This window comes from Symphalangus syndactylus, chromosome 17 (assembly GCF_028878055.3).
Source record: "Symphalangus syndactylus isolate Jambi chromosome 17, NHGRI_mSymSyn1-v2.1_pri, whole genome shotgun sequence".
Taxonomy (NCBI): Eukaryota; Metazoa; Chordata; class Mammalia; order Primates; family Hylobatidae; genus Symphalangus; species Symphalangus syndactylus.
Window position 1 is genome coordinate 50027584 of NC_072439.2, and position 13523 is coordinate 50041106.

The 13523-nt window shown below is 34.4% G+C and overlaps 1 long non-coding RNA gene across 1 annotated transcript in view; it reads left to right on the forward strand.

Annotated features, from left to right (window-relative positions):
• Positions 1–13276, forward strand: part of LOC129465662 (uncharacterized) — a 133374-nt gene extending 120098 nt beyond the window's left edge. Inside the window, exon 5 of the long non-coding RNA XR_010116775.1 lies at positions 13116–13276. This is a non-coding gene — a long non-coding RNA (uncharacterized lncRNA). The remainder of the gene's footprint in view (positions 1–13115) is intronic.
• Positions 13277–13523: the final 247 nt, after the last annotated feature.

Consider the following 13523-nt stretch of genomic DNA (forward strand, 5'->3'; position numbering starts at 1 on the left):
GAAAGGCTTGTAAAAAATGTTAATATACAACCATTCAGAATTGTATATTTTTTAGGTTGTCACTAGAAATTAAGGTCACCAAGAATAAAAAATTCCAATTAAAACTAGAAACTTAAAATTCTAACTAAAACTAGAAAACTAGAAATAATAACAAAGACTTAAATGAGGAAAGTGAGACATGTTTTTGGTAAGTGAAGCTATAAGGTATGAAAGATATGTCTTTTGCTGAGGAGAAGTAATTTTGTCTAGTTTGGAGGGTATTTAAAACTTGTTTCAGAGTGAATAAATGAAGGAAGGAATGATAGGTAATGTACAAAAAGGTTGTAGGTTTGTGGAAGATAAATCATGTCAAAGGAATTTTGTGTGTGATCAGCTGGCTAAAATTAGAAGGGAAACTTTTATAAGTTTTTCCAAGAATTGAGCATTAATATCAAAAGTACACTGATGCAAAATTAAAGTTTGGTTCCTTATGTTAAAACAAGGTTTTCTTGGAGAAATGATCAGCTCTTAATAGAAAATAGAGCTTTAAAAGATCTTTTGATTACTTAGGAAAATTGTGTTTTCTCTATCAATGAGCTGGAGTTTCTTTTTTATAGCTATGTGGCTTCTGGTATTAGCCCTTAAAGTCTTTTGATTTTCATTTTGGTTAAATGAATGATATTATTTCCACAGTGATCTGTAATCTTATTTTGACCAAGAGTTTTAAACCTTTGATATTTTTGACAAGCTTCTTACAGTCAAGTTCTAGTTTAGGGTTTTTGACTTCAATCTAATTTTGGAACATTCCAGAAGAGCCCCAGAGTGTCTGAAAGAGATATATTAAACTAATTAGGCATATTTCATGTATTACATTATATATTATTTTATATAATAAATTATATATTAAACTAATTAGGCTTATTTAACAATTAAATCACATTGTCAAAATAAATAATGCTGAATCTTCTTTAAGTTGTATTGATATAGACATGTTATAAAGGTGTTTCAGAAATTGTATGAAATTCATAGAAATTTAATAGTCTTTGCATAACAATTTTGGTAATAATTCTACTCACTATTTTAATATGTTATGTCCAATAGAGGCAACCAAATTATCTTGTCAATTGCTGGTTATAACAAACTCTCATTAGATTTTTGTCATGGCTATTCTAAGCCTCTGTAATTCACAGTTACAGTTTTGATTTTTCTCTAAAAGTATTTGCAATCATTTACAGTGTAAAAAGTGTTTTTTTCTTCAAGAAAGTTCATGGAAAGGACTTCAGTACAGGTTTTTGGTAACTTTAAGATCATACCACTGGATTGGATACAGAGTTCAGGAACTTGTATTGATTGCTTCATAAAACTAACTCAACATCAAAAAGAATAAAAATTCATTGAATACCAAGAAAATGTTTTGGCAGCTTTTCATGCAAGGTCAGCCAATGATGAAATTGTTAAGATGTTCAAATTAAATAAACTTCCTAAGATTGATCCAATAAAATTATTCTATGATAATTTATTAAACAGTGCAATGCACCTGATTTAGAAAAGCAAGGTTTGTATCTGAAAGGATATAAATTTATATCAAGAATGGACTCACAGAGGGCCCAGACAGCTGCCTGTTGCTTTCTGAGTCCTGGAGGCTTCCATTGTTAAGATTCTTGCACTTCACAACTCATCACAAAATAGGCAAGATGACTCAAATTACTAACAAATATTAATGGAATGACTAATAAAATTGCTAAAATAATTTATGGCTCATGTTTGGTTTTTCAAATACACCATCCCAGGAGGACAATAAAAGCTTCCGGTGCTACATTTATGCTACCTAATGAACAATTTGAACATTTACAAAGGGATTTCACTCATTTGCCAATTTCAGTGGGTATAAATATGATCTTGTAATAGACTATGTTCTCTGGTTATATAGAGGCTTTCCATGCAGGAAGGCCAATGTTATAATAGTGGTTGAAAAGTTATTTGAAAGTGTGTTTTCTTTATGGGGCATTCCTGGAAAAATCATCAGCAATAGTGGTACTACTTTTATTGGAAGGAAAGATTATAAAACAGTTTAACAGGGTGTTACTAACAATAGCTTTGCCACTGTTCCTATCATTCTCAGTCTTCTGTGATTAGAAAGAATAAACAGAATTTTGAAATTTTAATTGGCAAGGTCAATTGGATTGCCTTGGCCAAGTTATAATCATTATGAAATAGTTACTGGAAAGCCTGTACCCTTAATACATGTGTCTCCTGCTTTTCTAAATTGTGATATGACCAAATGTTATATGACTTTGATATATTGTACCAGGTTGTATTTTCACCAGATAAAGGAGGTTTTCATGATTCATCAACTGATGATATCCAGACCTTTCATGATCTAGAACCCAGAGACTGGGTCTTCAGATGGAAATGGCATCTGAAAGGACTGTCCTTGAACCCTATTGGAAAGGGCCATTCTGGGTTCTTTTAGCACCTATACTTCATTAAAACTTCAGGGCATTAAACTTTGGGTCCACATTTTATAATTTAAAAGGGCCTCTCCAGAGCCTTGGAACTGTCCACCTATTGGAGACTTTCAGGTAAAGCTGACCAGGGAAGGTTTTTCCCTAAAAGTAGATGACTTGTTGGATGTGGACAGCTTTTCCCCCAAGACATTGGAATAAGATTCCTCATCATAATGAGGTGCCTACACCTGTTACCTTTTCCTTGCCTATACCTACTTCTTTTGTTTGACAAGATAATTTTGTAACTAGATTTCTGGACCCACTTGTTCTCACTCCCTATTTTAATTTAACCCAGCTATAAGTGCTAGATTACTTACTAGCTGAATAGGGAGGAGTCTGTGCAGTATAATATTTCTGTTGCACGTAAATGAATACTTTGGATATTGCAGAGACTTAGTTACAAAAAATTAACACACAAGCTATTTGGTCAAAATGAAAAGACTCCTCCTCTAGCCTCATTGTTTAATAGATTTGATTTTAGTTGGTTTGGTTCATGAGGAACTTGGCTAAGGAATATACTCCAAATCCTTGGTATTATTCTTTTATTACCATAACACCAGGCATTCAGTCCAGGTTTTGCTGCTCACCATACAGGAAGCCAATCACTGAGGCAATTATTATAGGCAAGGAAGACGGCTTTAATTGGGTGTTGCAGCCAAGGAAATGGAGATGAGTCTCAAATCCATCTTCCTGACCAACTAAAATTAGGGGATTATATAGCAGGGAATAAATGTAATAATGTGTGGGAAAAAAGGAGCTAGGGAGGGATAAGGAAACAATCATGATGAATGAGGGATCCAACATCTCAGTGTCTGGATGTGGTGATCTGGGAGTTTCAGTTCTTTGACACTTTTTGAGAGGTCTGAGGGTCTTTTCCTGAGGAAAGAACTCAGATAAAACAAAGGTAAACTTCAAGCTTTAAGACTAGAAGGGTCGATTTTTATGTTTATCCAAAAAACTGTCTATAGGACTATTATACTGGTTTCACTCCTCATCATAATAGTAGAGCCGCTGGTGCACTGTATTCTTTCGTAGAGTCTTAAATGTCTATGTGTAGAAATATGCTGGACACTAAATGGTCTCTCTTTGGCTGGAATGACAAGCACTCAAAGAAATACAGGATCATGAGGACATCATAACCTATGAATGACATGTTGAGTTCAGTAACCCAGTATGATGGTGACTAAGAGTAGTGCTAATACTTTAAGTTTTGGTCATACACACACATAGACCGAAGGGGGAAACAGTCAAATAAAATTCGTGGAAGGCTATTGATTTGGACTAGGCTACTGCACTAAGCCTAACAAGATAAACTAAAACTTAGTTTAACTATAGTAGCTGAGCTTCAGTTAATTTCAGGAAGCTCTATCACAAATTAATCAATTAAGCTATAACCAATCAAGATGTCTCTACACCACACTTCTATTTCCTAGATATACTGTCAGATCATGTTATTGATTGGAGTTCTCTGAACCTCTTCTGGTTTGGAAAGCTGCCTGATTCACAAATTGTCTTTGCTTTGCTTTGTTTTTCTTTTCTTTACTCAAAGTAATTCAGCTGAAATGTAAACGTAACCAGTGTTTTGCTCTATTTAAAACCAGAAAAAGAACATGAGTTATCCAACTTGTATGTTCATTGGGTTTTACCCATTTTGAAGAAGTCATATTTGCCTTCAACCTATCCCTGTTCCCAGGAAATGAAACAATGTGCTGACAATGAATCAATAATACGTTGATTCTGTGCATGGGGATTAATCAAGAGCCCTTATTCTCTTTCAAGACAATTTCAAGCTGCCAGTTATCAGCAGACGCATGCAAGCTGGAGAGTAAGCCAAGCACACACTTGATAGAAACAATCAGGTTGCACATACTAACCTTAGCAGTGAAATTCAGAAAGGGCCTTTTGAGTTTCTAGGCCCCAAAGCTAGAAATGCACACAACCTTAGGTTAAATACCAATCCCCTCATTCTCTCCTTGGGTCAACTAGTACACATTCAAATTACTTAACCTTGAGTTCCTTCTTTTGTAATAAAGACACTAACTTACCTTTTCCTTTATACTTGAGAGGAGTATCTAATTAAAATAAAGATTTTCTCCCCATTTGGATATAAATGCTTAATTTTTGCAGCTGACCATTTTACCACTTCTTGCTTCCTCATTATATATTGAGTAAATATCAACTTCATTGAGAAGAATAAACCATTACAGCTCTGATTAAAGTGACCCTAACAATCTGGTGTTGATTGCCTCCTTCGGGGAGGATTCATTGATAAATAATAATATAAGGACAAAGAAGATGCTGTTTTAGTTGCTCTACTAAAAACCAATTCTTGGAAGTAAGGCAATATAAAAACAATAAAAAGTTTGTTTGTTCCTCTTTTTATTTTCCCCACTTAAAATTACATGACAATAAAACATTCTTTCTATTCCAATTCTCTAATTTTACACAGGAAAAATATATAACTAGAAAAGTAAAAGATACTGTCCCACTGCCACCAAGTTAGTTGTTTCCAGAACGTTGATTCAGTTAAAATTCTACACTTACAGATTCTATCTGCACTTTCCCTGACCTTACTGACTTCTAAACTCCAGAACTGATTCTTTGTCTGGGTGGGCAGTGTTCTTACTCGATACTAAATGTTCCCTTGGCCTGAATGTGTGGATTTCACAACGTTCTGATGCCAGCCAGTAAAGAGTTTCAATTCTAGCCTCTCCTAAACTGTATTCTAGCAACTAGCACACCTGCTGAATATGTGCCAGATGTACAGGGCATCTCCCACGTTCTCTTTTAAGTCCATTCTCTACTCATCTTTATCTTACTCTGTTCCCTAGAGGCTAACCAATATGGACCGTAACAATTTTCCCCCTTATTTTCTGGTTTCTGAGTGGATTTAGCCAATTGGGAGTATCCACAGGGGGTGGGAAAAGGAAGATAATAAAGTCACAATATTTATTCCCATAGTTCCCTCTCTGCAGAATTAACTCCCTCAACCCAAGGCCACAGCACCCATTAGAAACCTTCTCACTAGGAAACAGACACTTGCTACTACTGGCTGCGCTATCACTTGTGGTTTGCCTTAACCATACTCGCAGCCTTCATAATTGAATTCTCCTCAAACAACCACTTTCTTTCTTGTTCGAACCCAGACTAATACATAAAAAGAAGAATTATAATATAAAGCACTGGGAAAACAAAATAATGTCTACTCATCTCTATCTCAGCTGTATTCTTATCTCATTTTCCAAAATTCTATTCACTGGCAATGCAAAGTCTAAGCGTAAAAACTTTATCATCTATACTCTATGCCGTACTCCTTATTAAAATGATGTTTGAAAAGTTATAGCACTTAACCTAAAAAATAGTGGCATGTAAATTATGCCACATCTTTTATTTTCAAAGCGTATGAAATGGTTTTACTTAAGCTCCTTTATAATAATTCTTATCTCTTAAAATATTAAAATGTGGAAATGCTCTTAGAACCTTTTGATATGTTACATGTTACATCTTAATTGAGCATATTCCTGTTAAAGATGCTGACAGTCTTACTACACATGTGCAGTAGTCAGTTAAAAAAGTGATTAACAACATAGAGTTAAATCAGTCTGCTGTGGAAGGACAGTGTCTCTTCCCCCACTTTGAAAGTTACATTTTAAATCCCCCATGTAACCTCATGTAAAAATAAGCTTATGATTGAGGGGCTAAAATATAATTTTCAAAAAATTCAAAACATGATCCTTACATAAATATAGAATAAACACTATAAAAGATTGTATTAATAAATTAATGAGAGAATCAGTAAGATGGTAAGTCTGGTTCAAAGGAGATTTTGAGAAACAGAGACTTTTATAATCAGTCGAAAGAGTACTGAAATGGATTGGCTGGTGTCCATAGGCTGCAGTCCAAAACTGTTTAATGGAGACATAAAATGGTGATACTTGGAGTTATCTTTTCTATCATCCAGAAATACATAAGTTACCATGTAAACAGAAAATAATAAAAATGATTACGTAGCAAATAGTAAAGTAAAAACAGATGCATTCTCCTATAAAATTAAATAATTATGGAGTGAGTCTGTAAAATAATGACATTGAAAAGCCAGTTAGTCATCCTCTATTTTAAAGTTTTGGATACTTTTTTTTAAACAAAAAATGTTAACACTCTATGCAACATGACGTTGTGTTGAATAAGGTTATTATTCAACCTATGCTTACACCCAATTTTTTAATTTGTTGAAATCAAAAACATATAGCAAGATCTTCTTTGATATCTTTTTAAAAATAAAGAAATTCCTTTCTGTGGCTTAGAATTTCTTATTCTCCCCTACTTCTGTAAATATTTCAAGTCAGAATGGGAAGTGTGAATAAAGTTCATGCGATTCTTTTCTTTCTATCTAACTTTAATGAATTTCTTTTAGAAATAATCCCATGAATAACTAAATTATCAAAGTATGTAGTTTTCTTCCATTTATGATGACTATGCAACTTTTCTCACACATGCAAATTAAATTTTTAAGTTATTGATTTTACTAGATGCAGACTTTAGAAACAACCACTTGCTTTTAGAAAGAGTTTTGTTTCTTCTTACTCAGGCTATTCTTAAAAGCTTCCAAGTATTTGCCCCTTTCGAGTTTTCTTGAACACTGGTAACATGATAGGACAAATCAGTTTTCCACAAAAGCAAAGGCAATAAAACTCAAGAAAATGTGGATAACCAAAGTTACAAAGATGAAAAAAAATAAGAGAAAATATGCCACAGAAAATGAAAAGTAATGGCTATGATAGTTACCATATGTCAAAAACTGAGATGGGTGCATTTCATACCATATTAGCTTCTTCTCACATCAACTCTGCACTCTGTGGGAAAAAGTAGCAAACTCAAGTTTACACAACTAAAAGGATAAGCTGGGATGTGAAAAAATCTATTGGTCCTTATTCACTACACCAAACCGCCTTGCTAAGAAATAATATATTCTACATGTTATCGTTATAAATTATGGTGATACTAATATAAAACAACCAATCATTTTATGATTATCCACTGATTATAAAGTGTACTAACTTCTCTTATCAATTCTGGAAATATTTTTTCTTGAAATAATATGAGAATAGGGTGTATTTCATCACCACGTTGAAAAGTAGCATAATCAACCATAACATTTTTACAACTATTTCGTTAAAAATATGGTTATAACAAAAATAACAAGCCTGAAAAACTCTACTTTGCAAATAAGAAAGCTCTTTGTTTCTTCTTAAATTTTGATGCCAAAATCTAGAATGTTTTGCTTTTCCACAAAAGCATGCTTTTTCTCTGTTTTCACCTGCTGTGAGAATTATTCCTACATTATAATTAGTTCAGATAAATGAATGGCAAGATTGCTCTTCAGATTTTACTTCTTAAAGCTCATTTACATGATGGTCTATGATGACCTGGTTATTAACAGATTTGGGGCAATTAATTAGGGTAGTTGGTAGAGTTGTTAGCACAAAGGGAAACTGAGAGGTTACTTTAGTAAAAATCTTTGTGCTCATGAGACATGACAGTACCATTAAGCCACACTAGCTGAATGAATAATGCTATTACTCCTCTCATGATGCTTTATTTGGTAGACACTACGTTATTTGCAGAATTATTTTTAAGTTTCAGAGTGTGAAGTTTTGTTGTCCTTCCTTTAAACTACTGCCGTATTTCAATTCCCTTTTAACTTCAAGCTATAGAGCATTGGTAGTGTGCTTTTGCTGCTTCCTCTTTCTCAGGAGCGTTTTCTTTCAGCCTCGTATGCTCCAACTTACACAAGCATATCATAGCAAAATCTCCAACAATAACTAAGAAAAATAAAGAAATGCCTTTTTGTGGCTTAGGGTCCTTTCATTTCCTAGTGCATTCTCCTTCCCTTTTCCAGATACTTATCCAGGACTTCCCAATACCAGTTTTCAATTCCTTCCTGGACCCCAGCTCTTGCTGTCAAGTGGGGTCTATGACTAATGGTTCTGTACGATGAGATGTGAGTGGATGTGACACATGGCACTTTCAGGCTGATCCAATATAAACCTTCTGCCCTGTTTTCCACTCGGTCTCTCTCCTCTCCTGCCACAGCACTCCCAAAAGAGGATAAAGAAGACAGAAGTCCACTGAGCTACCACAAGTAAGATAGCTGTCCCAAAGTGTCACCTATGCCCACCAAGGACTTTGCCTTAGAGAAATAAATTTCACTGTGTTAAACCACTGGAATTATTTGAAGTTGGAGCAAAATTTAGTCTACCCTACTAATCCACCTTAGTAGAACTTGAAGTAGCAAGTCATGAGACGGGGGCCCACTCAAGAACCACTTATCCATTTATATTTCCAATACTTACAATATTGTGCATGTACGCTCAAAGACTTATTGTAATTTAGGTAAGTGAAAACAAATGTTTTTAAACAAAATTTATGGATAGCAAATGTAGAGTAGAGAAAAACACACTATTTTAAATGCTGGCTGCAGTTTGATCTGAGTAGCGGAAAAGTATTTTAAAAATCAGCTTTTATTTGTAAATAAACTAGTCTATAGGCTTTTTCATTATCAAAGGCAAGTTCCCATCCCCAAACTCCCTCTCACACACATACACACAAACATGCAGAATTTGGATAGACTAAATTACTTCGCTTAAAATGTAACTGGAATTTTGAAGGTGCCTTCAATAAGACCCTGGAAGTGGAGGAACAGGGCTGGGGTTGGGGAAAGGGTCTTTAGTGACAGTGACATAGAAATAAGCTCGATGAGAAGAGTGCAGGCCCACAAGAAATTCCACATGAAGACAAAGGATGAGGAAAATTGGAACCATCAGTTCATTAAGAGATGTTCTGTTTACAGTTGTTGCTAATTCTATGCTGGACAAAGATCCCTCTCAGTGGTCCTCAAACTTCAGGAGCAGTCTATGTGTATTAAAATATTGGATCTAGCTTTACAACATCTAATATCCATTGACTGTTTCTATGATTTACATGATTTTGTTAGTAGTGAAAAGCTATTTTTTGTGCCTGCCTATCCTCCAGTCTTTTTTTTTTTTCCAAGAGCTGTGCAAGCTTGAATATATTACATGAGTCTTTAATGGATTAAATATAAATAACAAGCAAAGAGGCACTGAAGACTACAGCTACTCTGAACCTCTTAACCTTCCCATTCCACTTCTTCAGAGGTTTATGAATGAATAATTTTAATTAATTAAATACTCGATCAGTGAGCCTCTGAACAATCAATTCTGACTAATTTTTCTTCCACTAAGCTAAAATTTAAAAAAATCCCATCACCATTATAGGAAAGGGCTGCGTGAGGAAGTATTAAAGACCAAGGAAGGGGAAATGGGCTTCTTTCCTCCGGGAAAATGATAATGATGGAATTCCTCCTTGCCCTCTCTTAGTCTGTGCATGTATAAGATCTTAAATAGGCCAAATTGAACCTTTAATATTGAACGGCACACCTTCTGTCACAGATAGGAGTACCTTTACTTCATGTATCTTTGATTCTCTTTTTAAATATTTAATGGGCTTTTTGTTTCATGCAAAACAGAAAAAAAAAGGAAAGAGGAAAAAACGAAGAAAAATATTTAGAAAGAACACAGTGTAGTTAGAAATGTTTGTCTTGTAACAGGCATAACCTCAGTAACACAGAATAGCTCAGCCAAGTGTTTTTGGCCTAAGAATTTTATGGCATTTCAAGATCCTTTCCAGGAGAGTTGTGGTTTGGACTGTTGAGCTACATCACAGCACCCTTCTTGTACTGTGGGTAAAACCCAGCAGTTGGGCAGTGTAGCATAAACAGTTGGTTATTTTTTATTTTTTTTATATTCAAAATATGCTCCAAATAACTTTAATTCACAACTATTCAATGACATTTAATAAAATCAAGTATATTTTGAAAATATTGCACGTTAATATTTATTTTCAGATGCCTAATCTTCAAATACCAACAGTAAATAAAAGAAACAATAATTCTTCATAAAACAATCATCTGCACAACGAGAATCCCTTTTTTTTTAACAAATTCTTATTTAGATGCATAGAAAAGTAGCATGCCTTATGAAATATGATACTACCTCCTCTCAAGCCAGGTCAGTTCATAAAACCCTTCTTTTTTTCTTTTCTCTCTCTCTCTTTTTTTTTTTTTTTTTTTTTTTTTTTTTTGAGTTGGAGTCTCACTCTGTCACCCAGGCTACAGTGCAGTGGCACGATCTCTGCTCACGGCAATCTCTGCCTCCCAGGTTCAAGCTATTCTCCTGCCTCATCCTCCTGAGTAGCTGGGATTACAGGCGTGTGCCACCGAGCCCGGCTAATTTTTGTATTTTTAGTAGAGGGCTCACGCCTGTAATCCCAGCACTTTGGGAGGCCAAGGCCGGCAGATCACGAGGTCAGGAGTTCAAGACCAGCTTGACCAACATAATGAAACCCCGTCTCTACTAAAACCCCTCTCTTATTGGCACTTCTGTTCAAATATATACACATTTCTGTGCATTTATTCTACAATGAAATTATTTTAAATCATGAATTATTGAACAATATACTTGCACTTCATGCAAGATGTTTTTACTAGAGAAACAGTATTTATAGTTATACTACACAAAAATTATTTTTTTTCCAATTTCCAGTCATGTTTTACCCTTTTGAATATCATTACTTTAATATTTGTCATTTCGGTGGCCTAAAATGCCTAGAATCATTTAAGATTTAATGAAGAGCTATTTTCTTCCTATATCCTCTTCCCCTGAGTAATGAAATAATTACCCTCCCATATCACAGAAACATGAAGTATGAATCCCAAATTGAGCTGCTGTGAGAAGGGTTAGTGATGCTGCATAGGTGATCACCATGGTAACATTTGGAAATGGCACTAATTTCAAGGCAAGAATGTGGTATTTCTATTCCCACAAGAGCCCAACTAGGCACTGGAGATGAACTCTTGCATGGTCTCAGGAAAATGACTGAAAGCTAACTCCCACTGGAGTGCACACATCAACATTTTATATCATTCTCAGAGGAAGATGATTTGAAAATACAACAACAACATATTCTCAATAGTTTTAATTAAAATTGTATTGTAACATTATATCACTATGATGTGTGTGTGTGTGTGTGTGTGTGTGAACTTGATGTACATTCAAATGAGGCTTATCCCTAAGGAAGAATGTGATAATACTAAGAAGAGAATCCACCAAAGCTTTATTCACATAACAGAGATAATTAAATAATTAGATATTCTCTAAAATATTAGGATGAGTTAATTCATGTTTAACATCATGGATTTAGGAAGGTGATTCTATAAGTCCTAAGGAGAATATGATTTACTTGGAACTGAAGAGGAATAATTAGTGTTACTCTGCCCCTGGTATGTGTGTGTATATGTGTGTGCGTATGTGTGTGTAGTGTGTATAAAATATATCCTATTTTAATTTCAGGATATATAAGAAACACCAGCTTGGACTGAATTTGGAAAATATAAGCTAATGTAAATTAAAAACTAATATAAAATATGTATGCAGAATTTAGCATTATAATATTCAAGTGCATATAGTAACTTAAATTAGAATTACTTAAAATGCTTCCAAGAGAAAGAGTTCATATAATAAGTACATAATTACTAATTGTAATTAGCATACTAAATGTTTGTATGCAACTAAGTGCTTGTAAAGTACTTGAAAAGTCTGTCACATAAGTAAACAATGTCCTTGTAATCTTGCCTGTTTAACAATATAAATTAAACATTTTAACAATATATAATAAATTATATTTTTATAATATAACATACACAAATATATAAAAATTGTTAACAAATATAATAAACATTTTCTACAGCTATTGAAAAGGTAAACTTCAGCCCATTTCACCAATTCATTATTCATTCAATCAGTTGGTCAATCAACAAATAATTATTGAGAGCCTGTCAAGTGCTATGCTAGGCTTTGCAAATATAAAGAATGAAGTCCTCCTGGAGCCTACAGTCCACTGATGAAAATAATAATCAAATATTCACACAAGTAAATGTAAAAAGCAAGTTCCTATCAAAGAGAAGCACATGGTGGTCCATAAACCACTACAATAGGAAAATATGGTCCTATGGGGAGATGACAGAGCAAACATCCCTAAGAAAGTGGAAACTGAACTGCCATTTGAATAGGCTTCAAATGGCAAAGGAAATATAGGAGTGTGATATTTTATATATTCCATGTTGTGGAGCAAAATTTCTGGCCCTTGTGATGATTTACATGACTTTTTCTACTTGTGAAGCTGAACAGTTGCCTATATTTTTTAATGACTTGAACTTCATAAATTACTTTGTGATTTTTCTAAAATATCCTCTTCCCATTTATTTACCTGAGCCAATATTATTTTGTGAACTTAGTTGAAATGCATAGAGAACACTAGCAAAATTCCATCCTGTTGGCTATTCCACAAGTATTTATTAATCACCTACTGTTATAGGTTGAATTATGTGTCCCTCGCAAAAGATGTGTTGAAGTCCTAACACCCAGTGTTCCACGCAGTAACACTCAGAAAGTGATCTTATTTGGAAGTAGATCATTCCCAATATAATTAGTCAAGATGAAATCATACTAGGGTAGGTGGGCCTCTAATTAATATGACTGTTGTCCTTTACAGAAGACAGCCATGTGAAGACAGAGACATGCACAGGGAGAACATCATGTGACAACAAAGGCAAAGACTGGAAGTTGTGCAGCTGCAAGCCAAGGAACACCAAAAATTGCTGGCAAACTGCCAGAAGCTAGGAGGATGCAAGGTTAGAATTCCCCAAGTCTCAGAGGGAGCGTGGACCTGCCCATACTTTGATTTTAGACATCTACCTTCCAGAAATGTTAGACAATCAAATGCAGTTGTTTGAAACTATCCAGTTTGTGATACTTTATTACAGTAACCTTGGGAAGTGACTACACCTACTACACCAGGCACTATTCTAGTCTCTTGTTTGATTGACACTACAAAAAAATGCAATGACATGAAAAGTATGGACCTTGTTCAAAGGAGCTTTCAGTAGATAGGTCTATAAAT